Source organism: Citrus sinensis, chromosome 1 (assembly GCF_022201045.2).
Source record: "Citrus sinensis cultivar Valencia sweet orange chromosome 1, DVS_A1.0, whole genome shotgun sequence".
In the NCBI taxonomy this organism is placed as follows: domain Eukaryota; kingdom Viridiplantae; phylum Streptophyta; class Magnoliopsida; order Sapindales; family Rutaceae; genus Citrus; species Citrus sinensis.
Genome location: NC_068556.1, coordinates 11,873,238 through 11,878,136, shown reverse-complemented (window position 1 = coordinate 11,878,136; position 4,899 = coordinate 11,873,238). Strand labels below are relative to the sequence as shown.

Genomic DNA, 4,899 nt, shown 5'->3' with positions numbered 1-4,899 from the left:
TCCCCACATTTTATGGCCTAGAAAATGAGGATCCATATAATCATCTGAATGATTTTCATGCCATTTGTCAAATTTTTAAATATAAAAAATTTTCAGACGATGATGTTAAACTTAGACTATTCCCATTTTCTTTAAAGGATAGAGCTCGTTCATGGCTTAATACATTGCCTACTAATAGCATTGCATCATGGGAACAAATGGTTACAAAATTTTTGAATAAATATTTCCCAGTGCATAAAACCAATGCTATTCGCAGGGAAATCTCGGAGTTTACCCAGAGAGAGGACGAGCAATTTTTCGAAACATGGGAGCGATTCAATGGGCTACTCTTGAAGTGTCCACATCATGGGTACGAGAAATGGCACCAATGCCAATACTTTTTGGAGGGATTACTGCCGAATGTGCAAGAATGGCTAATGGCAACAAGTGGAGGAGAGCTAATGTCAAAAAGTGCATCAGAGATTTGGGAATTCTTCCAGCGACAAGCGGATAATTCCCAACAACGGAGTCGATCACTCAGGAATACTAGAAGAATTAAGGGAGTAAATGAGGTTCACATTGGCGAATCAAGTTCAGAAATTAAAGAAGTCAAAGCGATAATTGAAGGCCTCTCTCGACAAATAGCATCATTATCGACTGCTAAATCAACAGAGCCACATGACCATGACTCATACTCAGATCAAGCCAATGCCATAGGTGTAATGAGAAAACCATCGAATTACAACCCATACTCCAACACATATAACCCTGGATGGAGAGACCACCCCAATTTTTCATGGTCTCAAGGATTCCAACAGAACGGACCAGCAGCTCCAGCTCCACCAATTCCACAAAATCCTCAAGCTTCTCAGCCACCATTTAGACCATACAACCAGAACCAGAACCACTCTCAACCTAGACCATGGGAGGATGCATTCCAGAATTTCAGGAATGTTACTCACTCCACGATTGAGCAACAGAACCGCACCATTGATGGACTACGAAATGAATTGAGAGCGGGCTTCAACTCACAAGCCCAATCAGTTTCAAGCCTCGAGAAGATGGTGGGACAACTTGCTTCTTCAGTTCAGACCTTGGCAATGACCGTTGAGAAAGGTAAGTTTCCAAGTCAACCAGTGGCTAACCCTAAAGGAGTGCATGAAGCAAGTACCAGTTCACCACAGCAGCATGGAGAGGTCAAAGCCGTCATGACCTTGCGAAAAGGAAAAGAAGTCGACAACAAAGTGGAGATGCTGGTGACAAAAGAAAATCAAATTGTACCTGTGAATGTTGATGACTCATCACCGGAGGAGAAAGAAGAAACCAACCCACGAGAATATGTTCCGAAAGCTCAATTTCCTCAGAGGTTAGCTAAAGGAAAAAAAGGAAAAATCCACAGGTGAGATTCTTGAAATCTTCAAACAGGTAAGTGTTAACATCCCTTTGCTTGATGCTATTAAACAAGTTCCATCTTATGCCAAGTTTCTTAAAGACCTTTGAACTAAAAAGAGAAATATGCATGTTCAAAAGAAGGCATTTTTAACAGAAAATGTTAGTTCTATACTCCAACATAAAATTCCTTTAAAATGCAAAGACCCAGGCTCCCCCACTATCTCATGTAGTATAGGGAACCACACAATTGAGAATGCTTTGTTGGATTTAGGAGCTAGTGTAAATCTGTTGCCTTATTCAGTATTCGTGAAACTTGGACTGGGAGAATTACACCCAACTCCAGTGGTGTTACAGCTTGCAGATCGGTCCACGAAAATACCTCGTGGTATTGTGGAGGACGTGCTTATCCAGGTAGACAAGTTTTATTTTCCTGTTGATTTCATTGTAATTGACACTTAACCAATACAGGATTCAAGGAAGCACATCCCCATTATCCTAGGCCGACCTTTCTTGGCAACTGCGGATGCTCACATTCAATGTAGGACTGGAAATATGCAGTTGTCTTTTGGCAACATGACTATGGAGCTAAACATCTTCAACATTGCCAAACAACCTCACAGTGCAGATGATGGAATTGTTGATGTGGATTTAATTGAAACATTAGTTGATGATACTTTTGTTTCAAACCTTAGTGATGATCCTTTACAAACATGTTTAACTCACTTTGGTTTGAATTTTGATATTGACAGATCGGTCGATGAGGTCAACGCCCTGCTTGACTCAGCACCATCTATGGACACTAATAAATGGAAGTCAAGAGTTGAACAACTAGAACCATCAGAGAAGAAACTCATCCCATCATCAGAATTACCACCGAAACTCGAGCTCAAACCATTACCCAACATTCTGGAATATGCATTTTTGGGAGAAGAAAGTACTCTGCCGGTAATCATCTCATCATCCCTCAATGACAAACAAAAAGGTAAGTTGTTGGATGTTTTAAAAGAGCACAAAGGAGCATTAGGATGGACTATAGCAGACATAAAAAGTATAAACCCAGTAGACTGCATGCATTACATTCACCTTGATGAAAATGCTAAATCTACTAGGAAAATGCAACGTCGGTTAAATCCTAATATGAAAGAAGTTGTTAGAACAGAAGTCCTTAAGCTATTAGATGCAGGTATCATTTACCCAATTTCTGATAGTTCATGGGTCAGTCCTGTACAAGTTGTCCCCAAAAAGTCAGGAGTTACAGTAGTTACGAATGCCGATAATGAAATGGTACCCACTAGAGTAACTACAGGATGGCGTGTATGCATTGATTATAGAAAGTTGAATTCTGTCACACGTAAAGACCATTTTCCTTTACCATTTATCGATCAAATGCTTGATAGATTAGCAGGCCATGAATTTTATTGCTTTCTAGATGGCTACTCAGGATATAATCAGATTCCCATAACACCAAAAGATTAAGAGAAAACTACTTTCACTTGCCCTTTTGGCACATTTGCATATAGGAGAATGCCATTTGGATTATGTAATGCATCTGCTACATTTCAACGATACATGTTAAGCATTTTTTCTGATATGGATGACTTTTCTGTCTTTGGTGATTCGTTTGATCAATGTTTACATCATCTAACACTAGTTCTGCAGAGATGTATCGAGAAGAACTTGGTCTTAAATTGGGAGAAATGCCATTTTATGGTAAAACAAGGTATTGTTCTCGGTCACATCATTTCGAGCAAAGGTATTGAGGTTGACAAAGCCAAGGTGGATCTCATTTCTAATCTTCCTCCACCCAAAACAGTCAGAGAAGTAAGATCTTTCCTTGGGCATGCTGGTTTCTATAGACGTTTCATTAAAGATTTTAGCAAAGTTTCTAGACCCTTATGCAATTTACTTGCTAAGGATGTACCTTTTATCTTTAATGATTCATGTCTTATGGCGTTTGAAAAATTAAAACAGTTGTTGACATCATCACCCATCATTCAGGCCCCAAACTGGAGCTTACCATTTGAGCTAATGTGTGATGCATCTGATAATGCAGTAGGAGCAGTATTAGGACAAAGAGTTGATCGAATTCCCCACGTTATTTACTATGCTAGTATGACATTAAATGATGCACAGTTGAACTATTCAACTACTGAAAAAGAAATGCTAGCAGTAGTGTTTGCATTGGAAAAATTTCGATCATATCTCATTGGTTGTAAAATAATTATATTCACGGATCATGCTGCTCTTAAATATCTTCTCACAAAGAAAGATGCAAAAGCTAGACTAATTTGTTGGGTATTACTTTTGCAGGAATTTAACTTGGAATTCAAAGATAAAAAAGGGACAGAAAATGTTGTGGTGGACCACCTCTCTCGTCTCCATTTTGACATAATTACTGAATCATTACCATTGAATGAGTCATTTCCAGATGAACAATTAATGAATGTGGAAGTATTACCTTGGTATGCTGATATAGTTAATTATCTTGTTACAGGTAAACTTCCAGAGCATTGGACCAAGCAAGATAAGGCTAAATTCTTTGCAGAGATAAAGAATTTCTTTTGGGATGACCCGTATTTGTTCAAGTATTGTGCAGACCAAATTGTTAGACGATGTGTCCCAGAAAGTGAAATTCAGAATATCTTTTCATTCTGCCATGAACAAGCTTGTGGAGGCCATTTCAGTGCTAAGAAAACAGCGACTAACGTTTTACAATGTGGTTTCTATTGGCCATCTATATTTCGAGACGCTTACACTTTCTGTTCTTCATGTGATAGGTGTCAACGAATGGGAAGCATTACACGAAGGAACATGATGCCACTAAATCCAATTTTAGTGGTTGAGATTTTTGACGTATGGGGTATCAACTTCATGGGACCCTTTCCCCCTTCTTTTGGCCATCAATACATATTGGTTGCTGTTGACTATGTATCAAAATAGGTAGAAGCAATTCCATGTAGGACCAATGATCACAAGATGGTGATAGTATTTTTGAAAAGCAACATTGTTTCACGCTTTGGATTCCCTCGAGCGATAATCAATGATGGTGGTGCCCACTTTTGTAACAAAGCATTCAAGGCTCTTTTGACAAAGTATTCAATCACACACAAAGTGGCGACCCCGTATCATCCGTAAACCAGTGGCCAAGTTGAGATCTCCAATCGAGAAATAAAGCACATATTAGAAAAGACGGTGAGGCCGGACAGAAAAGATTGGTCATTAAGACTTGATGATGCCTTATGGGCATATAAAACGGCTTTCAAGACCCCGATTGGGATGTCACCCTACAGGCTAGTGTATGGAAAAGCTTGCCACCTACCTGTGGAACTCGAGCATCGTGCATATTGGGCCATCAAGAAATTCAATTTTGACATGCAGCAAGCCAGCTCAGAAAGAAGATTACAGCTGGCAGAACTTGAAGAAATTCGCAATGATGCATACGAAAATGCCAAGATTTACAAGCAACGAATGAAAGTCTTCCATGATAAGCAAATTATGAGAAAATCGTTTACTCCAGGTCAGAAAGTG

At 39.3% G+C, this 4,899-nt stretch overlaps 1 non-coding gene across 1 annotated transcript; it reads right to left on the bottom strand.

Annotated features, from left to right (window-relative positions):
- Window positions 1–248: 248 nt before the first annotated feature.
- LOC127898776 (small nucleolar RNA R71) lies at window positions 249–352 on the bottom strand. The gene has a single exon (XR_008050604.1). It is a non-coding gene; the product is annotated as a small nucleolar RNA R71 (small nucleolar RNA).
- Between the last annotated feature and the right edge of the window lie 4,547 nt (window positions 353–4,899).